Consider the following 24,403-nt stretch of genomic DNA (forward strand, 5'->3'; position numbering starts at 1 on the left):
GAACAGTAGCTCAGGAAATATTTCTCTCAGTGGGGTGGAAATATTATTCACATGATATATAAGAAGAAACTTTAATTTTTTATTATTATGGGTAAGGATATGATCTTATTTGCTTAGAAAATGAACTTAAAATTGTTAGTTGATCTTATTATTTTCTGAAATCATCAGGCCATGTCCTATGACTTGGAGTCCTAATGTAGGAAATCACCAAAGGCCTTGCTTCTCACACTGTGATCTGCAGACCAGCAGCATCAGCATCACCTTTGAGCTTGTTCAAAATGCAGATTTTCCTAAGCACCCCAGACCTACTAAATCAGTATCTTCAGTTTGACAAGATCCCCAGGAGATTCATATACAGATTAAATTTGAGAAGCACTGGTCTAGATTAGAGGTTCTCCAAGTGTGATCCTCCACCAGCAGCATCAGCCTCACCTGTGAGTTTGTAAAAATGAAAATTCATCAGTCCAACCCCAGGCCTACTGTACTTTAACAAGTTCTGCAGGTGGTTCTAATGCACATTATAGTTTGAGGAACACTGGCCTAGGTCATTAAATTCTAATTTTGTTTCAAATATTTTCTGTGTCCCAAGCCCTCCTGCTATCTGCTTCTTTTTCACACCTGCGATAAAGAGAATCCTTCTAACACAATCCTTTCTATTCTATAATAAAAAGGAAAAAAGCATATATAGCTCTATACATGTATATAGCTCTCTCTCTCTCTCTCTCTCTCTCTCTCTCTCTATATATATATATATATATATATATATATATATATATTTCATCAGTTGTTCTTAGAAAGCCCTAGAATCCCATCAAATATTTAATACAATTTTAGTGTAGGTTTCCCTATTTGAGTTTGTTGTTATGCCAGCACCATTCAGCACCATTCCTATTATCTACATCTTACTTAGATAACATGGAAGTCTCCTAGTCATACTCACTTATGTTTGCTTTATCATACATGAGCACACATACACATGCATACATACACATCATTCAAAAAGTGGAGGTATTGAATAGGTAGCTAGTCTGGATGAATCACGTTAGTAGTCACTGGTTTCCCCTTTCATTCCCATGTAACATAAAAGAAGACAACAAAGAAAGCCCAATATCAAAACAAATTGGCAGAAGAAGAACTTCACAATAGTTTTTAAAGCCACACACAAAAAAGAATGCTTTAAAGCCCGTGGCAGTCTTTGCTCTATTGGCAAGAAACTGAAGTGACCCCATTTTTACCATCAATCTAATTGAGTGATCACCTCCCCTATGAAGCCTTCCAGTCTCTCTGAGGCAAAACCAGAAGCTCCTCTTCTGACTTCCCATAGAAATGTTGGTGTGCATTTATCAGAACCCTTATGATATTGTGTGGTTAGTTTTGGTTTATTGCTTCATTCAGCAGACTTGAGTATTTTAAAGATTTGGAACTTTACCTTAGTGGACTCTGATAGCAAGAATAGCCATGCATTTAGTCAATACTCAGTAAATATCTTTGAACAAATGAGTAACTGAGTGACACTATCACAGTAAATAGAATATACCCTTTCAAAGCATAAGAGTTTAAACAACAATGAAGACATCGGCATCAGAAATAATCACAAATCCCGCATTCCTTCTTATGCTAACAGTGCTAGAATCCTGTTCATTTTGTACCCATGCAGGCCCTGAACAGTTTAAATGATTTGCTCAGATTTATACAGCATGATACTGAAAAATCAGACAAATATTTTCTGAGTTTTTGCATCGTCCAACACTGTCACTTGAAAGACCATGAGTGAACCTAATTATTTGCCTTTCACACTTAAATAATTATGAAAATTATGTTGCATTTCACCTGAACCATTGCCTTACTTCATTACATACTTTAGACCTGTAAAAAAAAATGTTTTTCATTCTGCACCCTCACTTTTAAGCCTCAAGGTTCTTACTCTTGGAAATAGATTTTCTCCTGTCTGCTTTAGGGCATCTTTGAAACATTTCCAGATCTCATTTCACCTTAAAAGTCCTCTTCCTTTTTCAATACCTGTGCTTGAATCCCCTTAAAGCTACACACACACACACACACACACACACACACACACACACACTCCAATTCAAGGGCAGGTAAGTTAACACTGCTTGGGAGGATTTCTTTCCCATGCTTTGGTCCCAAACAAGCACATGTAATATTGGGTGACCTTTTGCTCCAGACTATTCAACCTATTATATAGTGGCTTCCTTCTCTTAGGCGTAGCAAAGAGTTCAGGCCTCAAATCTTTGAAGTGGAGCATCAGAAATTTACCATATGAACAATGAACAATCCCACAGATCTTTGGGGCCAGAGAATCAATAGTGTTGACAGTACCGTTGCTCTTACCCCAAAATTATCTTCCTCCCACTTAAGCTTTCCAAAAAGACTTTAGTTATAGAAGGCCATTCAAGTGCCATGTTTGAAGAAATGAAGATAAATAGGGATACAAATGTGGTCCTAGTAAGGAAGATAATGTAAACAAACTCATCCTTATGAATATAACCAATCATTACTTTGACTATACACTTATTTATTTGGTTTCTTAGTGAGAATATTTGTATAATTCTCTTGTACAGGTGATAAAATCAGTTCATGAAACACCATTCCCGGGACTGGGGAAATGTTTCAGGGCAAATATATACAATTGTGCTTTTTGATCTAAAAGAAATGCAGTGTGTGTGTGTGTGTGTGTGTGTGTGTGTGTGTGTGCTCTGCAAACTAAATGCATGATTTTGAGTTATTGCAAGGGGAAATATATTATTTCTGTATGTCTTTCCCACCTACATACTACAAAATCACTGCATAGATGTCAGTTCAAAGTCATAATAATTTAACTATGTGGAAGGAGATATGAAGAAAAGTGAATACTGAAATTTGTCTTACACATCGGTGCTTTAAAACATCGATTTATAGTAAATTTCTAGCAAAACCAGCCTTAAGTAAACAGAGATTAATTTTGAGTTAAAGTACCTCATTCATTCAGCTCCTGGCAAAGACAATTCGTAAAATGAGAAATCTAGAACATATAATCCTATACATCTAGGATTCCATGGAAAGCATTAATGATTATTCAGTGTCTTGCCCCAAACAAAACACTGTCATAATAACATAGGAGGAAAACAAGTTAATGTAACATTGTGAATGACATTGCCATTGTAATACTTGACTTTTATTTTTGATATTCACTTATTCTGGCTGTTTATAAAAACACTATAAGAAGAAAAAAAATGAAAAACAAAACCTTAATGGATAACTAAAGAGCTTTGTGTGTTAAATTCAATTCAGATTTAATTTGTGAACAGAAATCTTTTAATGTGTATTTGTGTAAGGATATGTGATCTGGTCACAAACGATGAATGGCCTGGGATGTAAGAACCAGCTGTGAGTTTTAAAACTACAACTTAGAGACTTATAATGCCTTAAATTTATCACTGTCTACAATTTTATAATAGTATCATAATCTACTTTAATAACAGCACATGCTTTTTATTATTTTGTGAATTCTCAACTCCCTTCACCAAGGAAATCAGATTTCAGAAGTCCTCACACAGTCAAAACCCTCCAACATGAAATTTATAATCAAAGATTCAGCCCAGAAACACATCTAAATTCTGTTCAAGTATCTCTCTCTCTCATAAATGTTCTCACATATCAAATCACTGTATTCATCCCTATGTATTATTTCTGTTATAAAAATATCAGTGTGCTTTTGGAAAGGTTTTTACTCTTACAAAATTATTGAGATGTCTATCTGAAAATCGGTGGTACGTTTGGTGACATAATTACTCTAATTCTCAAAAGCCAGGCATTCATAAATGTGGAGCTATGTCTTTTCCTGGTGGTAAAGTTCAGGATTTGCTAATTGGTACAATCAGAGAGCAATAGTTTCAAGGCTGCTGCAGCAGTATGCTTACCTAAATTGATGCACAAGCTAGGTCCATGGCGAGAAGCACTCATTTACCCATAAAAACTGAGAAATTATATTGCCCAGTAATCAACTTGCGTAGGCAGCTGTTCATAGATGTGTCTCTGATCCACGCACTAAAAAGCAGAGCCATGTAGTGTCTTATTTCTTCACCCTCCAAAGGAAAAGTCAGAAAACAAATCACAGAGAAGGGACTCAGAAAACACAAGAGCTGTATCTTCAGCCCACATAAGCTTATTATATGGTTGTACAGTTATAAGAATTATATCAGTAAAGCACCTAAATAGACATTTCACTTGAGAGTAAAGAAATATAGAGTCTTATAATAAAAATAAAGACTTTGAAAGCCAGTGTTAGTTTTCTGTTTCCAAGTTCATGAGAGAGATTATAAATAGCATGTACTTTTTAACATGCACAGTCTATAGCTTTCAAAAATAATATTATATAGAGGATACAATACATTTATTTAGTTATTGCTTACAGCAGGATAAATATCTGTCATTTTATCCATATTTCTACCCATAAATAGAAGCTATGGTAGCCCCCTCCCTTTCACTGTACTTCTATTATTAAAGATTTTGTAAGGCTACCATTGCTATATTTACATATGTACAACTTGAGGTGCATAGGAAAAAGCAAGTAATCAAGAACTTCAATTTGGTGTCTTAAGAATTGTCCTCTATTCTTATTATCCTGCGATTGCGTTCAGAGCTTGAGAATTTAAAATGGGAAAAAAAAACCCTCATATAGCAATCACCATTTTTTCTTGTAATCAAGTCCATACTTCTTTTTATATTCTTTCACTGGATTGCTTTTCTCTGTTTATTGTTGTTGCTAAACAAGGTGAAAGTTTAGGTGACATTTTTCAGTGATGATTTCTTTTGCAGTAACAAAATCTTAAATGCAGTCTCTCTTTTCCTCCTGCTATATGCTATCAAATTCATCTTTGTATGGAAGGCACAAACTAAAATGAGTAAATTGCCCTTAGTAGGTAGTACTCTTTTCCAGACACTAGGAAGTAAATTGTCAAAGAGTTACACAGGGTTTTAGCTGCATGATTCCCATTGACTTTAATGGGAGTTGCAAGGAAAACACCCCATGCAAAGCTTAGAAAAGTAGGGGTTAGTTTTCTTTATGATCTCCACTGTATTTTGTACCCTCCAGCCTTGAACGTTCTCTTTTCACATTCCTCTGTTCTCCCTTTTGTGTCTTACCCTTAGAAGGATATAAATCTAAGGTCATTTCATTTAGTCATCTGCGTACATAGCTACTCAACATACTCCACCCCTAATACCATTTCTAAGTTTCACAGTTAAACACATCTCTTTTATCAAGCCCCCAACTCCAAACCATTCAACGTCCGGTTCATATGTATAGCTAGAAAAAAAATACGTTTTTCATATTTTAGGATTATTGTCATATTAACAGGGTATTTTTGAAATTTGTACTGTATTTCAAATGATATCAAATTGCCTAAGTTATATTCTTTCCTACTTCTTAAAAAATGCCTATTAGTGTTGTCACTTTCACTATTATTTACTTTTTAAGTAGTTTTAGTATTTCCTGAAAGTTCCCCTAAAGTGCAAATACATAAGCTACTGGGAAATGCACCAGGCATTGCAGGGCAGTTCTCACAGCGACTTAAGTAGCAGTTAGCTAAAGTGTTTCATAGGACAACTAGTGAACAACATAATAGATACCATGATGTGAGATACTGGCAGAATGGGTATAAGTTTCTATCACGTCTGGGGAATGAAGGACACTCTTGTCTGTGTGATAGAGAAAGCAGTACCACAATTGCCTGATGTCACTCTTATATAATACACTGCAACACACACACACACACACACACACACACACACACATACACACCCTATGGGATTGTTCTAATTCTCTAGCAAGTTTTGATTGTGGAGAGAGCCAAACTAGGCTAGCTTTGAGCTAGATTTTTATGAGTGTTTGATTCTGTATAGAATGCACAAAAGGCCCAATCTTCGTGCCTACCACTTTTTTCATTACTGTGGCATTAATTACAAAGTAAGATGCCAAGTAATTGGCAAGGGGAACACTACTTGGTTATTTATCAGATACCTTTATCCTATGCCCCTGGCTTCTCTCCTTTACTGCACTTTTATAATAGATTACCAGAGTAGTAATGTAAAGAGTAAGGGTCTTTCCTTTGCACATTTATTAACCCAACTTACCTTGAATTCTTTGTGTCTTATTTCAAATCCCGACAGTAAGAAAGGATTTGCACGTAGCGACATATTAATCAACACACAACACACAAACACATAAACTCTAAAACAAAGCAAAGAGTATGTTCTGCTAAAAGCAAATGGTTTACTACCGAAAATCTTCCCAGTTCATTCTTGCACCTATGGATTCATTATTTCTATGAAACACTGTGGGAGTGTGCCATAAAATACCAGACAAACAGAGCAAGCATCCTGAAATCTTCTCAACACGCAGGATACCTCAAAAACATACAAGAACACACTTTTCTCAATTTGTTGTCTTATTTGTCCCCAGTTATTATTATCAATTACTACTGTTCTGTCTCTGTGTTGATCATGACAAAAGATATGTTTTTCATAAAATAACACGTTAGGACATAACGAGAACCTTGGTTCCCATCTTTCCCGTTGCCGAATAGCACGTCTCGTGCTGTACAGGCGCAGTTGGCTGTCCAAGGACCCTGATGCCAAATTGCGGAGGATATTCTTGTCGCAGTGACAAATTGCTTGCTGGTGGGCTGTGCAGAGTGTTGTTCTGGCAGCATCAGAGTTGTCTACGTGTCTGTCACTTGGTTAGGCTGCTTCAATGCTAGGTGATTTCATCCCCACCCCCACCCCCTCTCCTTTTTCTTCAATGCGGTTTTTCAGACTTACCTTTGCTTCCCAGTGAGTGGGGGCTTTAACTTTCACTTGACAATGAGCCTATGGAAATGCCTCCCAAGCTCTCCGTACAGGTATCTGTAGGGTGAAAGAAGGATTTTTTTCACTGTGCCATACTTGTTTTCCATACAAACCTACAGGCTGCCATTACAGCCACCCACATCCCTGTTGGCAACGCACTTATGCAGTGAGCGCCTTAATGAATCCAGACAAAACTGCACAGCATTCCTGACACACAAGAAAATCATGCATTTTAATGGTATTGCGGGGTAATTTATTTCTTCAGTCTGTAAAATGTTGATGGTCAATGTTATTTGATAACATTTCAGCAGAGAAATTATTTTGCTTTTGATTTGAGGCTTGTCTTTAAAACTAAAAAGATTTCTTTTATACATTCCTTATATTAAGTATATTTCTTCAGTGAGGATCTGCTTTTTTGAAAAAAGCAGAAATGTAAACGAGTAGACAATATTCAGTAAACAAATTAGCTTGTAAACATACTGCAGGCAATACCAAGTGTCTGTTGACTACCTATGAAGGTATATAATTTAATGCCTCCAGATAATTTGTGGGTAAAGTCTAACCAGTTGACATTTTGAGATAAATAATAAATAATACTCCTATTTCATTACTGAGTTTATAATTAAGTATAAACGTAAAGGCATTAAAAAACTATAGCTACAGGAGATACAGTATTGTGAAATTGTTTTGTGAAACTGAAAAGGATAATGTAATGATGTAGGCGGCCTTTTTTATTCTATGGAATGACAGTAGATTTTTTCCATGGAACATATTCTGCAGCACTGGGGTATTATTTAAGACTTGATGATGTATAAAAGAAGCTAATGGGTTTTTCACAAAGGATAATATACAATGAAATAATTCTAAAAGGAAATGAACAGGCTTTTAATCTTGTGGGAAAAAATGTTTGTTTTTGCTCTTCTCATATATAAATGTATTTGTTAGTTTTATTGTTAAAACTGTAGCCTTGAATCAAGTAGACTATAACATTCTTCTAAATACTTTAATATAGAGATATTAGATAAGATTTGTTTTTAAAGAAATAGATAAAAGTGCAGCTATATCAAAGATTTCACTTACATTAATTAGAAATAGTAATAATAAAGCTGCAAGCAGTCGAGCTTGGAGAAAGACTAAAATATATCTTAAGCTTCAACCCTCAGGACCCATAGGTAAAATTTTCAGTGCAAAGTGATGTTTAAATTAACTTGTTTTTATCAAGACTGTTGATGGGACTTAAGTCAGCCCTCTGCTCTACATGGGTATTTCCAAACTAAACTTATCAAATTATTTTTTCCAGACACGTCTGTGTTTTACTTTATTCTCTAAAACCTGGCAGCACAAATGTTCTAGCCTTTATCACTTAGAAGCATCCAGTATGAGGCTATTGATCCCAAAATTACTAGGGTTTTCTAAGAAGGCTGCTTGTTGGTTCTGCACTGTTGTCACTGAAGTGGTTAAAGCTTTGTTTGTTTGTTTTGTTCTGAATGGCTCTTAATGGATTAAGCTTTAGGCTTTCACCAAAGCAGTAACTGATTGTAAAAGTAGCAAGGAATAAACTAACCACAGGGTGTGTGTGTGTGTGTGTGTGTGCATGTGTGTGCTGCCAGAGCAGAGTAAGTTATGATGTTTACATTCTAAAGCTAGTAAAAATATGTTAAATAAAATATTTCTTACTATATATCTTTAATAAGTCTATCCAATGTAAATTGCCATGAATTAGATTAGCCAATACCTACAAAGGATTATCTCTATTTAGTGGAGTAATTGAATTAAACTATATAATGACCCATAGCCCTTGAGATAGATATTAATTACAAATGCAAGATTGCATTTTACTATGAAATCAACATGCCATTGTGTTTTGATCCTAGAACAGCTTTTCGTAATTTTACCAATAATATTCAAAGTGATGATTCCAAGTTATATAAACCTTTAAAGCTATTACTAGAACCTTAAGTAATATATGCACTTGTCTTCATAATATTATGCTGTGGTTCTGGACTTGTATAATTAGGTTTCAGCTTGAGTGTGATATTAAGTAGAGGATTAATAACTTGATGAGTAAAGAAACACCCATTTTTGGAGAAACAGATGGAAATGCATGAACTTATATGACTATTTTATACAGTGCCAGCTCCTCTCTAAGACAAGGACCTCATTCAAGGTCTCATTATCAATGCATGGTGATTCAAAGAGCTAAATACTCAACTCAAAAATGAAATTACATTACACAACTCTTTCAACGGGTGTGATAGACAAAGCACTACAGATTACGTTCAAGTTACCCCTCCAGTTCTCCAGGAATGACATCCACTGTCACTCTTGAGTAACTCCTAGCCATTAGCTAATAGAGGGTGACTCCATCTGGCAGAGCATGACTACCTGCTCTTGGATTTGCTGGGCAATATTTTTTTTTTCCAATGAGCAAATCATGAAAATCTCGAAGAAATGGACTAAAATAAAATGGCCTCTGCTCCAGTTTCAAATAACCCAAGATTCATTAGTCAAAGTCTACAAAGATGACAGTCCTTTGGCAAATTTTCAACATGGCTGTTCCAGAGAGATGCAACACCGCATCTGGGTGTCATACTTGGAATATTGCATTTTGGAAGAATACCATGTTCGAAAGAATGAAGATACCTTAAATATGGAATTAAAAGCCCTCCATTATACCACTAGATTCTCTTGGACATGAATAGTGTATTTCATACTTGCACATATAAGTGCAAATGAATAGTTTGTTTTACCTCTTAGAACATTAGCTAATTCACTCAATCTCATATATAAGAGAACAGTAAAAAGTTCTCTTTCTCATATCAGGCACAAAAGATCTGAAATCTTGGAGGAAGTCTCTAATTCCCATCTCATACTTATAATAAGGGCAATGAATTGAACTGAATTGAAAGGGGGGTTATATTAAAGCAAATGCATAAGCTTCAAAATGAGAGTGCATTTATTGTATAGAGAGAACCATCGATTCTGCTATAATGCTGGTGTAGTCTTTGTAATTTTCAAAATTCCATTCAAAGTGCTGATATTCTGATGACAGAACTAACTGCCACTGTAACTCCAGAGCCTAGCATTAAGAGAAGGGATTTCAATGAGTGCAATAAAAAAGAAGGCAATTTTTCCCCCTTGCATGTAATGTTCTAAAATTAAGGTAGGCAAAGTGTTATAAAACCTGGATGAATACTGTTAGTGAACGACTAATTTGCTAATTGTATGACACCCAAAAGCCAAATGCACTTAATATTTATATAAGAAAAGATGATGCATTTATAAAAAGCAAGGCTGCTGTGTCATGATCCTTTCTCAAAGCCTTGTACCAAAATAATGAGAGTGGGGGTTATAAAAGAGAGGGGTTTTCTCCCTCTCTTTCCTTTTTAAGATCAGGGATACCTCTACTTGACCTAATGCACCTTTAGGTATTAGGAAATACCTTGTCACGAGGAAAACAAAAAGGTTTGTCTACAGAGGCTATAGGGCCTCTCTTTGGTTGTGCCTATTTTTCTTACCACATTTTGCAATATTCCTTCCTTCCACTTTCTCCATTACTGATTCCTCTTCCCTACTCACACTGCCCTGGTCCATACCCTCTGGCATTAACCCTCCTCCAGTTTCCTAAGTCTTCTCTTATTCTTTTGTCATAGACAGAAGAGGAGGGGCACTGCAGAATGACATGGCCCAGGACACACCCCTAATCTTCTTCCCTGTTTACACCACCACCTACAAATGAGGAGGAAACTTTCCAGAGTTTGAATGAAAAGCTTTGGCCTCTCCTATAGACAGGGATGCACGATGCGGAAATAGTATTTGTTAACCAGAATGAACCATCAAAAAGATCACACACGACAGGGTGGCTTTGAAACTCTTGAGGAATTTCGGCCATACCACGTTAACTAAATGGGAAGCCAATAAATCAAGTGAACTTTCCTGACCCCCAGACATCCAAAAACTCAAGTTTATACAGAACTTTAAAAATTGGGTTATGAGGACTTTTTTTTTTTTTTAATTTCGTGAGAATGAAAGAGTTGTTGACACACTGGCAATACTTCATCTGAGAGAAAAAAAAAAAACGTCTGCACTTTGGAAAAAAAGCAAAAAAAAAAATCAAGAACTGATTGTCAATAAGTTGATTTCAACAGTATTTGGATTTTAGATATTACATTTAAAAGCTGAAGCACAACCTTAAAGTATGTAAAAAAAAATATATAACTCCCCAGGTTTTCATTGCATTCTTACTCAGAGTAGAAAAAAGAACATGATTAGAAGATACAGAAGGATTAGGTTAAAAACTGGAAGTACCGTCCAAGTCTAATATACTAGTAATCCTATACAATATAGTTCCTATAAGAGCATGAGTAAAGGGGAAAGTTTTATAAAATGTACCTGATTTTCAGATCATAGAAATGATGTGTACATATAGGTTTAAGTATCTTGAAAAAATACCCTGTGCGGTAAGAACCTTCTTTTACTAATTTGAACTGTGCAATATGGCAGGAAGGAATTTCAAAGGAGATATTTACATATATACTTGAATGTTTACTGCCAGCTTTGCCTTCTCATTTTATCCTCAGCATTTTGAATGAAAACGCTTATGTGCCTCCAAAGGTTCTAAGGGCTTGCTCCTTTCTATCTATGTGTATTCAGAATGTTTGAGGTACTAGAAATATGTCAGCATTTCCACGTATCTCAGAGGTAATATTACTTTGCATTTGTCAGTATGTGGGTATGTGTATACCCCTTACTGAATGATTATAATCTGCCATCATTTCACTGAGAGTACATTTTTATTGTAAATTTTAATAGAGGGTAGACTTTAGTTACAATAATCTAGGAGATAGGCAGACAACAAAGAGATCATATGGCTGGATATAGGCATGAATACAGATAGTGATAGAACTTCAGTAGAAGTGAAAGGGATCCATTTTGGCATAGAATTATTTTCTGCCCTTACGTGAGTATCCATCCTCATTTCCCTTTTAGATCAAGTGCATGTAATAATTGTTATCTATTTGTTAACAGATAAACTATGAAAAATCATAGTTTTCCTTGGTTACAAGGGACTTACACACAAACTTTTAGTAAAAATGGAAGGTGAAAATTTCCTCAAGAAGCAGGAAATTGCCAAGGGATATAATAATATAAATGTCCCATGAGGGCCCAGACCCCAAGTTGTGAATTCCTTCAGAAGAAAGTTTCAATCACATCTGTATCTCTTAAATCCTTCACTACTTCTAAAACAATTCCAGTGGTACCCAGAGTATTGCTCAGCACCAGAAGTGTTTAGCAGGATGGCTGCTGACTGACTCACTGTTCATTAAAGAAAAATTGTATCCAGCCCAGGTTTCATTGTTACCAATTCCATTACATTTTCCTTGAAGGGTAGTAATGTCTCTCTTTTTGGGAGACTCCCAATTCATCCTGAGTTATTACATGCACGTGCATGCATGCGCATGTGCGTACACACATACACAGCCATTTAAACTCTAATTCCAAAAATACATGCTGAGTCTTCTCCCAATACTACACATCCACTCTAACTCCCACACCCTGCCCTCCCACCTTTTTCCAGAAGAAATGCAAAGAATAATAGAAACATACTTTGAAATCAAACCAAAAAAAAAAAAAAAGATATTATAGCCCCTTAGAAGAAATCACTATCATAGATGGAAATGAGACTAGTGCCAATGAATGATGGTAGTGGTCAGATGATTTCTTTTTGCTAGACAATACCGCTCACATGAAAAATCGACTGGGGTTGAACCATAGAAAAACTAGCAGAGCACCATATTCAAAGCACCTACTATGTGTCAGGCACCAAACATACATTAATCAAGATAAAGAACTGTACAAAGACTGAGAGCAGATTTTATTTTATCTAACCTTCTTTATAAATTGCTTTAATCCATTTAAAGTTAAAACATCTCTAATAAAAGGATGCTAGGCATTTTGTACTATTCAATTTTGATAATGTACTTAGAAAAGAATGCCTGGCACAGAGTAGAAACTTAAATATTTGTTGAATGAGTGAATGGTTATACGTACTTTTCAAAGGCAAAATAAATCATCTGCCACTTCTAATGTATTTGGAAAGACATCAATAAATGGCTATTGTAAGGAAGATTGCAGATGCTAGTTAAGATAATCTAACTGTGTAGTAGTTTATTTATTCTACCATAGAATTTCTGTTCAGAACCCCTGGGGAAAAGTTTTGTTGTGATTACTTCTAGGCTGGCAGTCAGTGACTCTACTCCAGAACAAAATCTCAAACCAAACCCATGTCCTTTCTTCATGTCCCTGCCATTTAACCATCCAGTTGTTAACACATTTTAAAATCTGACAGGTTATTTCACTTCCAAAATGATACTAAGAGTCACACATGTCAGAACTCTGCTTGATAAGTTGTGTTCGTTTCAAATGTGGTATGTGAGCACTGAATCCTCACTCTTTAAATCCTGCAAAGCGTATCAATAATTATGCCAAATCCATCCAACAGTTGATTGAGGTGTTTTCAGTCTGATATGGGTGTCAAAAGGGAACATTAACTTTATTCAGATCTTTGCCTGATATGTTGAATGGAAAAAAAAAAAGTCCATTCATACATCACAGATTCAACCCTAATACTGGAAATTAGGAAATGGTATCTCTGATTCTGCACACATTTTCTCTGTGGTTACGGAGGTGACTTTGCCACCTGGCACCCTATCCCTCCTTATTATACCCAATTATATCTGTCATATGTAAAAGTTCTAAGAAGGATACAAATTTGTATAATTCTCAGGTGGTGCTTTATGAAGAAGTAGTTTTTTCAAACTCCAATTCCTAATCTATTTTGAAAAGAGTAATGCTTCTTTAATTATGAAGTAAATTTTTAAAAGGATATCTACTATAATCTCTTTAGGCTTCTCCTGATTTAATCTCACATTTTCCTATTGTAAGAGGAGTGGCTGAACTCTAATCTGACAAAATCATTGGTGGGAACCCTTTACCTGGGGATCCCACATTTATTTGTGACACCCGCAGTTTGTAGCTGTATTTGTGCTGGAGCAGACAGAAATGACCAATGAAGAAAATAGGAGCAGCACAGTTTGTCTTTAAAGTGATGCCATGAGGCACCAAGGCAGTAACCCAGGAAGACTCAAGATATATATTTTTAACCGAATCAATGTAAACATGAAGTATAAATTGAGTAAAAGAGAATAATCTCTAATAAATAGCAGAGCAACATTGGAATGGAGAGTACCGCTCTATATATCAAGTTTCCTAAGGAAAAGTTTAAGAATGGTTAACCTTAATTTTATTTTTGATCATAGAGATCTTCAGTAGATATGTTACTGATTATATATCATACATAAATTCATCTTCAGCATAAACATATTTTTTCAAATGCTTCTTCTTGGCAACACAAGTGAGAACAATTATTCTGTAATTGTATATATTTCTATTCTAGAATTCTTCCCCTAGAAAGCTTTTAAGATCCTCTAGCCGTGGATGACAGTGGCCCGAGGTTAAAATCCAAACATAAATTTGTCGTCATCTTTTAATTTTGTGGCCTTCAGCTTTTGACCCAAAGAGGTGTTAGGAGTTCTCAGGGGCAGGAGTAAATGGAGCAAACACTTGTCTTTGGAGCCCAAGCCCTGACCTTAAAGATGTAAACCGAATTGCCTACTCCCAAGGATATTGTTATAGTCAGGTATGTGAAAATGAGCAATAGGATGTGAAAGAAAGAGAAAAAAGAGACAGACATGGGGGGGGGGAGGTAGGGAGGGTGTGTAAGGAAAGCACTTTAAAGATTTTGATGTGGCATAAGTACTTAGCGTATATTTTATATCTGTTTCATTTTATTTATTTTTTTTCTTTTTTACCATGGTCTGCTTTAAAAAACTGTAAAAGAGTTAGGCTTCTGACTTTTAATGAATTGCTGTGAAATTTGGTTACATACATTACTCCAACCCTGGGGGGGGGGCGGGGGAAACAATTATAGTTCATTATATGCATCTCAAGTTGTTTATTTCTTAGGATGCACAAGGATAGTTTAAGGACTTGTTTCTGCCAAGAGCTTTTCTCCCCCCCCCCCAAATAATTTCACAACAGAGTAAAAACACATGGACTTTATATAAAATAAAAATAGAAGTGATATAAGGGTTGTATTTTTATAGCTGTATTTGAGTACATTTCAAATGAATGTTTGTTAAACAGGGGGAAAAATCAGACTGGCATTGTCGTGATTCTAAGCGAATTAGGTGAGGCAGGAACAGGAAGACTCTGAGTAGCTTGCATTTAATTAGCACTTACTGGTACAAAATAAATTAGACAGATTTGTCTTGTTTTATGAGCAAGATCCTGTTTTTCTATTTCATTTTCTTTGTGCTTTTGGTAAGGACGGATCTGGCGCTTTGGATACTAAATAGGCAACTAATTCAATTGGTGCTTTCTCCGAGGGTCTGCTTGCAAACCGGTGCCAGACTCACTGGTCCTTTGTGTCCTGCCCGCCCTGCATGTGTCTGGGCTCCCCTGGCCAGTCCGTTTTTTTGTCTCTGATGGTTAATAAGCTTTGAGCCTAGTAGTCAAATGTGGTGGGAACGGGGACAAGACGTGGGTCCTTAGTGAAGGTGTTTGTTGTTAAATAGAACAATTCAGCTGTCTCTTTAGAAAACTTGACAAAAGGAAATGCTCCCTGCTGAAAATTTTCTTAGCCTGTTGCACAAAAGATGAAGTTTGTTTAAGAAATTGCTGCTAAAGAAAGCGTCAACCCATTAAGGTAATTATATGGAACCTGTGCCGTATAACAGCTTAATTGATGTTAATGTTTGTCTAATTGGTGATTGGAAGAGTGCAAAGGACTAAAGGTCTTCCGAGCACTTTCAGTCACGGCTCTGAAAGGGGCTCTTCTGGTTTTCACAGTTATAACAATGCCTGCGCGTCTTTCTCAGATTACGCCTTGTTTTCAGCCCCTTACAGCATTCTGCTCCACTACTTAAAGCGTAAAATAAGGGTGAAGAGCCATTGTCTAATGCAGCCTTTTTCAAAGAGTGTTTCTGACAGGGATTGTTCTAGGAATCAGGCAGGAGAGAAGGGAGTGTGAGAGGTGAAAGCCACTATCACCCACTTGTGTCACCTCCCCAATGAGCAGCAAGAGCCGCCTAATTGCTGCATCTGGTTTTTTTTTTTCCTCCAAGCCTCCATTCTCTTAAACAAGATCCTTACACCGATGCCACATGTTCCTGTGGAATCTATCAAACAAAACAAAACAAAAAAACACCCCAACCTGGCTGACATTTTTAAAAATGGGCATGAAAAGAACCATTAAGAGAACATATATAACAATGAAGTGCATGCACAAAAATCTATGAAATTTTTCTTTTCTAAGATTTCACACAATAGTATCTATGGACATATATACAAATATAATTAGATAAAACAACACACGTGTGTCCCTAAACAAGTATATGTGACTCTTCTGTGCAAAGATGCAGGCATGACCATCACATGGATTCTTATGCATGCAGACACACGCGAATGTATAGATTTTGAAAGCTTGCATTTGGTTTCATATGAGAAAGCCATTTAACTGTATCATTCATCTTTATGGTTTTAAAAATAAAGTCAATTTTAAATACCATTGATCTGGGTTATAAAACTCAAATGTTTAAATATTTTGCATCCCAGGATAAACTGATTGAAGAGCCAAGATTTGTCTTTAAAAAAAAAAATCAGCTTACAACATTCACTCATACACACACAGAAACACACACACACACACACACACATACACACACAAAATGCATTTAACATCCCCCCATCTCTGAAAAGTTATAGTTCTCAAGCTTTTCAATTTTTATGTTTTACATTCCTATATTTAACAGATTGATATTTTCCTGTTTGTTCTCTTTAAGATTTCTTCTTTACATACAGAGTGTATTCATGTGCTATCTTAATGAGGAAATGACGAGTTTTTATCAACCTTATTAAACATACACCCAGAAGATATCCATTTTAATAAGGGGCCAATTACTAAGTGTGTCTTCAGTTAGAAAGAACTTAGCTTTTACCTTGTTCTTTGGCTCTCCATGTGTCTAATTAATTGAATCTTGAAATCGTTGGACTTTCAGCTTAAGAGAAGACTGTAGAAGGGAACTTAACAACACTGCCTATTCCTTTATGTCTAGAACGGGCTAAAAAAAAAAAAAACACCTGTAATGCTAAAAGACTCAGGCTTTTGTCTGTTTCTAATATTACTTTTCTGCCTAATTGCCATCACTGCCACGTACATTAGGCCCTTTTTCAGCAGGGTTAAAACAGGGCCAGTGATGAATGGAAAACTGATTGTACTGCTGTCAAACTTGAATGTGAGGCTTATTCTAGAGATAGAAGTATGAGGAAAAGGACAGAGAATTGCACTTCATTAAAGCTCTACCAAGCTGATTGGAGTGGAGGAGGTAATTGAGATTTAAAGTGGCATTCCCATCACACTGTCCCTTTTTCAACTTAACAACTGTCATTCAAGCCACATAGGGCAACAATTGGCCAGATTTCCCAGCTCTTCTGAGTAATAAAACAGACACTCACCTTCTGGCTATTCGTTTTACTTACTTTGTTCTAATTTCCAATTCATGTGTCATTAGTGAACGAAGATTGACAAGAAATAGCTTTGACCTCACAGATTTGACCTTCAACCTCAGAGACCCAACTCTAGTCTGAACATAGGTTGGAATATGCTAAGAAACACCTTTCCTTTGCACAAGAATGAATGGCAGTTTTTTCATCATTGTACCACCCCCTGCTTGCCACTACATTTAGACTATGAGACATGTCAACTGCCTGTCACAATTACAATAGACACAGCAAACCAGAATTTTCCCCAAATCCAAGGGGAACTTCCTGAACAAAGAGTAAATTTTATTGCACAGATTTTGGAGACCTCCAATTTGTAGAGCCATAATGAATGCATCCCACAGACAAATAGGTAGTTGTTAATTATCCCAGCAATTTCTTTTTTTAATGTGCTAACAACACAGCATGCTAAGCCTTCATATCCTACACTGTTACCTGATGATCTCATCACATTTGAAAAGATGGTAGTCTGGGAAGAAGGCATTATTATAGCAAGTATGCATGACAATAAGTTACATGATTATAATTCCTTATTTTCATGATTTAATAAAAAGAAAGTGTGATATTTTGGAAACAGATGGATTTGGCTACACCTTTACTGAACCAATTGAAATAATTTACCTATAGTATCACTTAAAGATAAACATAATCTTTGTATTTCCCTTGACTGATTATCTGAAAGCTTGTATATACTAATTTTGTGTCATAAAAACATGCTGTGGATTAAAAAAAAATGTTGAAGGACAAGACCTATGACCTGTCTAAGAACCCTCAATAAATTTAAAAGTAAGTTATGCCTTTGATATAGTTTTGAATTAAAATTTGGACTCTGGAAATCTGTTATGTTTAGGAAACTGTTATGGTTCCTTCATACTGAGTAACAACCATTTGGATGATACTAGTATTATACCCCTAAATAAACAGAATAATGAAATACACCACTTTATTGTGCCAAGTGTTTGAAAAGTTGACTTTGTTTCCTTCATGATAAAACATTTTGAAAACACTGCCAGGTTACTGCTTTGACTTCATTTTAATGAAATGTGAAGTCATTTTCATTTTACCAGCAATAGTCATTCTTTTCTTCCGTTGTTTTTTTTTTTTAAATCATGGGTATATGACTATAATGACTTTACTTTAATGGATGTTACAGTCATTTGGTTTTCCCTTGTAATATTCTTCTATTATAACATGGATTTGCATAACTCATTGTGCCTCACTATGTTTTCTGAATTTCTTACTTGTGTTACTAAAAAAGGAGAATACAATATATTTTCTTACAGGAGGAGGCATTAACTTTCATGAGAAATCACAATTGTTATCACATCATCCGTAAGTACTCTTAAAGCTACTATCTTCAGAGAACATTTAAATAAAACTCAAAGAACTGATTTCTTTTGAAGAAGGTGATTAGCATATAAATACAAAAGAATCATTTCAGAATAGGACACACTTCCAGAGTATGACATAGTAAAAGTTTACTAATAATTATAAAAATGTAAGGTATCTATTGTGAATAGAGCATTCTTTATTACACCTGTGTCACAATTATGTATGAAACATGCTTTCAGGGTACAACAGTAACAGATTTACCTTCCCTTTGCCCTGATGCAATAACCTCCCTGTTAAAACAGTTATCTTCAAGCCAAACAGTAAAGAAAACTCTGTATTTGGAATTTTACATTCTCACTGGTAGAGTTTTATGCCCTTACAGATCTGAGAAAGTCTGAACTTTATGGTTTTATCTCAGCCACACACTTGTGGTCACCAAAAGAAATAAATCTCAGACTGTTGGTAGCTTCTGTAGAGCTGTCTTTGATCCTACACCTGTGACAATTACCCTGTGTTAGTGAAGCTAACAAGAGTTAGGCCAGGGGTCAAGGGTCAGGGCACTGTCAAGAGGAAGTTATTCTTCAGTCCACTAAAACTCTTATCATTTTCATCTAATGTGATACCCACCTGTCACTCAGAGAATGTAGGCCATTGTTTTGAGCTAAATGCTGCACTTTCTGCCTCAAAGAGAGCACATTTTATTACTTTTCTTATAATTACTATTTTCTATCATTAAAATTTCATCTTCAAAATAAATTCTACTGAATAAACATTTTTATACTAAAATAAAAACAAGAAACAATTTTAAAAACAGCTTTCAGGTATTAATGTTTATTTGATTAACTCAGTAGTCATATGTGGTGAACGGAGTCAAAAAGTCAACCAGATGAATAATGAAATGAGTATCATTAGAGAAATAACAAATGACAGGACAGTTCAACAATGTCCGTGAGCCTAAATCAGTGTATGTTTACGTTAGGCACACTCATTCCCAATATTATAGACTAGTTCAATATCCAGCTAAGAAGTATGTTTCTAGAATATAACAAAGCATCTTCTGAGTAATGTTTTCATGATGGACTTTGGTGGAATTGATGTGTATACACAATAAGCTCTGCTTTTGCTATACTTGGAATAAAATGGCATTCCATTTAGAATGTGGTGTAGTAAAAGTCTCAGTTATCCTAGTAATAGGATATGCAAATTGCAATTACTTGTCATGAGATAACTTGCAAAGAAAATTGGGTGTCAAAGAGTCTTCCTTTAAAAAAAAAACTACTAAGGATCTCAAAGCATTAAAATAGTGAAATGTATTATTTAAGAGTCGTAAGGTTAAAAGTGAGTAAGTTGGGTTGTTTAGGTCTTCTCTTCATGTCAAGAATACTCAATCACAAAGAAGCATCATGCTATCCTTTGTCTCCAAAGAAATGTAAAGTAAATCTCTAGCATTTTCTTATGTCCCTTTTCTTCTGGTAACTCACATAATAACATAGTGGAATGGAAAGTTTTAGAGTGGAACTCAGGGATCATATACTTGAGCTTCACATCTGCTGTTGGCTAGTTGAATATCATGAGTCTCACTTTCCTTAGCTGTCAAATGGGAGCGAGATCTCATTATTCTCAACCCTTTGGATTTTTAATGGCTTAAAAACCTCTTTTTGCATCCTCAGTTACAGATAGAAACCTATCCCTATGCTCCCTAAAAAGTTTTATCTTCATTCATAAGAAGAAAATATATATTCCACCTTCATGGCATTGATCTTTCTGAGGACAGGGATGCTGCCTTCATTTTTTTCCCCAGGTACTGAGCTAAGTGTCTGTTAAATTAGTGAATAACGAATCATTCTTAGAGTGAATATACATCCTGCTATTTGCACTTCTTTTAATGTTTAACTATTAATAGGCCAATTCACTTTCAAAATTATCCAGGTTTGGATGACAAATTATATGGTATTCATCATTTCCTTCTGGAAATAGAAACTACTTATACCACCAGTGTTCTCAGGATCAGTTAATGTCCACTCAGTTCTCTTTTCTTTGCAAAATAACTGAAATTCTTTTTTATTGTCTGGTTATTTTAAAGTTTGGAAATTATTTTAGTGAATAATTGAGGCATAGATTTGGGCTTCTACATTTACTGTCATCCAATATTTAAATTACTCGGCTTCTAAGATAACTCTGGAGTTCCTTACAAGTTTAAGATTATGGATTCTATAAATATAGTTTTATTCTTTGATTAGTGTCCCAAACTATATCTAAAGACCTCACATTTTACTATCATTTTAGGTAACAAGCAGGTACTAGCTTAGGTATGCCAGCATGCATAAATAAACAGTACATTCAAGTAGTATTGGCCTTGTCTTGGGAAACGTGAATTCTATAGAGAAAACACATAAAAGGGTAAGAATGAGAAACTAAGTCTTGTCTTTATGATAATAACTGCCGTAGTAAAGTACATCTTCAAATAGGAAGCACATAGGTCAAAAGTTGACATCTGTGTCTCAGTATACCAATGTGTTGAAAACATGACCATTTTGATTCCAAAATGAAAAAAAAATGTTTTCCCTAAGAAGCCGTTTCCAAATTCAACCATCTTTTTGCCAGCCTTTGACATGTTTTTCACTCGTTCAAACATTCTATATCCTGATACATCAAAAGCTTTGATTAAAAGCCTTAATATGAAAATAACACACAAAAACAGAAAATACATAGTTTTTGCAAAATAGAACTTTTTGCTTTTAAGTAACATTTTCAACCTATTTCCATTTGAAATATGGACGCTAATTATAAGCTGTTTAAGAACCTATACTACTTCTATTATCCCATTACTCAATATGTGACTCAGTCTGGCTTTTGAAGTAATATGTAAGAAATGTTCTCAGATAATATTCAGAGAAAACAAGCTGATTCTAACACTCAAACAGCCCAACTGCCTTTCATTTTATTTTAATTCTTTTGCCTTATCTTCTTTATATCATAACTAAGTAAAAATAAAAGAAAACGTCAGAGGAAACTCAGAGATGAGTCATGAAAATCACTTCTGACCAGTCACCAGTTGAATCACCAAACCGTGGAACTGCTCTTGATAGGCTTATCACGGGTAAAATTTATAGAGGAATACAAGAGTGGTCCCATAAACTTCAATAATTTCTAGATCTTTAAAATAAGACATCTTTAACCTATTTCACCTTGGAAATAATACTAGTTGAAAGTAAGCAAAGATAGACAAGTAATATGACACGTCCTGGATTTCTCAGGATTTCATATTTTTTTAAGCATCTCTGTGGTCACCTATAATCAAACCTAAAATCAAGCTGTTCCAAAAAAAGTTAGAAAAAGGGGCACATGGGTGGCTCAGTCAGTTAAGCATCTGCTTTCAGCTCAGGTCATGATCCAGGATCCTGAGATGGAGCCTGCTCAGCAGGGAGCCCTGCTTTTCCTTCTGCCCCTCCTGCTACTCCTGCTTTCTCTCTCTCTCTCTCTCTAAAGTAAATAAAATCTTAAAAAAAAAAAAGAGTTAGAAAAGCTAATTAACAACAAAGGAAGAGAAAAAAAGTGTCTGTTTCTGTGCCTGAGTTATGTACATTCAAAGAAAGAAAACCTGGAATTTTTTCAAAATGTAAAGACCTGAATGATTTTTGTGAAAGGCAAATATATTCTTTCCAATGATCCATAAAGAGTGTACTACTTCACCACATTAAAGGTAATAAACCTTCTTCTCAAGGCAAACTACTAAAATCCACCCCAAATAGCCTCAATTAAATACATGCAGATCAGTCTCAAAATCAATGAGCATGGAAGCCACAAAAGTATTAACATAATGGCTCTGAGTATTCTTTAAAGGTTTATAAAGTATTTGAGTAGAGGTAAATAAATGTCTGAAAAAAGAAGTCTGGTTACCTCTCTCACCTCAACAGGGTTCCTCTAAGTTTGTTGATTTGGATGCTCTGGCTCTTCTTCCGATTAAGATTTTAGAGGTTCTGGGTCAAGATAGTGACTTAGGAAGATCCTGACCTCACCTCTTTCCATACACACCAAATCTACAGCTCTAAATGGAACATTTTTCTCTGAAAAAAAATCTAAAAACTGGCAGAACAACACCTTCACATTGAGCAAACTGGAGGGATACCACATCAAAGTAAGAAGGCTGATGCACAGTTTTGCCATAAACTTCACCCAGAGCTCAGTGACCCATAATCAGCAGGGAACTCAAAACCCTGAGCTTCTTCTTAAGGAGTGAAAGGCTAGTACCCCACAGCAGACACCTTAACTTTTTTTTTAAGATTTTATTTATTGATTTGAGAGAGAAAGAGAGGAATAGAGGGAAACAGCTCAAACATGAGTGATGGGAGGGGAAAGGGGAGAGGGTGAGAAGCAGACCCCATGCTCAGCATTAGAGCCCCTTGTGGGGCTCCATTCCAGAACACTGAGATCATGACCTGAGCCAAAGTCAGATGCCTAACCGACTGAGCCACCCAGGCACCCCTAGACACCTCAACTTTTAAGAGCAGTACCTGAGAGAGGAGCCTTGAAATTGTCTGGCTTTGAAGACTAACAGGGTTGGTGCCCTAGAGACCCATGATCTGTGGTAAACTGAGGGGTGGCTCTTAAAGCACCCATGTGCACAGACTCACTGACCCCAGGGCTCAGGGGAGAAGCAGCCCTTTGAAAAGCACCCATTGTTTATGTGAAAGAGGCTCTTTTACTAATCTTAAAGCATTGGTGTGAGGGGCAGGGGCCTGCTGGGATATGCTCTGGGGAAGGAAGCTGGTGGGCACCATCTTTCTGATCTCCCTCTCCCTTTCTAAAGCAAGAGGGCATCATTTAAATTTTTTCTTTTGTTTCTTTTTATTTCTTTCCTTTTCCTATCTTTTTTTTTTCCTTTTTCTGGTGGGTGCCATCTTTGCATCCCACTTTTGCCTACTCCTGTGAGCACAGTCTTGGTGCTCTTCCACTGCCACATTCCAGAGCTCCACCACGGGGTTGGGGGGCTCTGCACATATATGATAACCCAGTTTTTGCAGCTGCCACTCAGTGAATACTCCCTTGACTTCCTGGCTCTGGAGGTCGGGGGGGCTACTTTTCTGGACCCCATGAGACTATAGCAATCAAATATACAGTATGTGGCAGGCTACCATCCCTAGGGCACTGCCTAGACTTCAGACAGAAACAGATCCCAGTCTTCCTGAAAAAGAGGCCTATTTGCTTGTCTAGGAGCTTTGGCCTGAGGGACAGGCTTCTGTTTTGGCACACTTATAGAGATCTTTAGGAGTGCTCTTAGGGAATGGACACTAGTGGCATAGTCTTGCACTCTTCCTCTGCCTCACTCCAGATCACCAGTATCTTCCAGAAGGGAGCTTATATTCTTGTCCGGTGCCCCGATTTTTATGGCTGCTGCCCAGAAACACCTCTACATCACCTGGCTCTGGTGGCTGGTGGGGCTCATGGGTCCCAAAGGACTATAACTAATGGTGAAAGTTTTTCAATAGCTACCACCTTTGGGCCATAGCAAGAGGCAACAGGCCCAAAGCTCAGTCTTTCTGTGAAAGAAATGTATTAGCTTATCATCATAGCTGTAGCCTGAATTATGCAGGCTTATAAT

The 24,403-nt window shown here is 36.2% G+C and overlaps 1 long non-coding RNA gene across 9 annotated transcripts in view; it reads right to left on the reverse strand.

Moving 5' to 3' along the window:
• Positions 1–17,049, reverse strand: part of LOC140639762 (uncharacterized) — a 309,354-nt gene extending 292,305 nt beyond the window's left edge. For 4 of the 9 annotated variants that reach the window (XR_012036384.1, XR_012036388.1, XR_012036385.1 and 1 more), the window contains exons 1-2: positions 6,823–7,018; positions 3,921–4,085 (exon numbers count right to left, since the gene is read on the reverse strand). This is a non-coding gene — a long non-coding RNA (uncharacterized lncRNA). Of the gene's footprint in view, positions 1–3,920; positions 4,086–6,822; positions 7,019–16,907 lie in introns of those variants that run through there. The other 5 variants (XR_012036390.1, XR_012036383.1, XR_012036386.1 and 2 more) reach the window with 3 other exon arrangements.
• Between the last annotated feature and the right edge of the window lie 7,354 nt (positions 17,050–24,403).

The sequence above is a fragment of the Canis lupus genome, chromosome 9 (assembly GCF_048164855.1).
Source record: "Canis lupus baileyi chromosome 9, mCanLup2.hap1, whole genome shotgun sequence".
Lineage (NCBI taxonomy): Eukaryota > Metazoa > Chordata > Mammalia > Carnivora > Canidae > Canis > Canis lupus.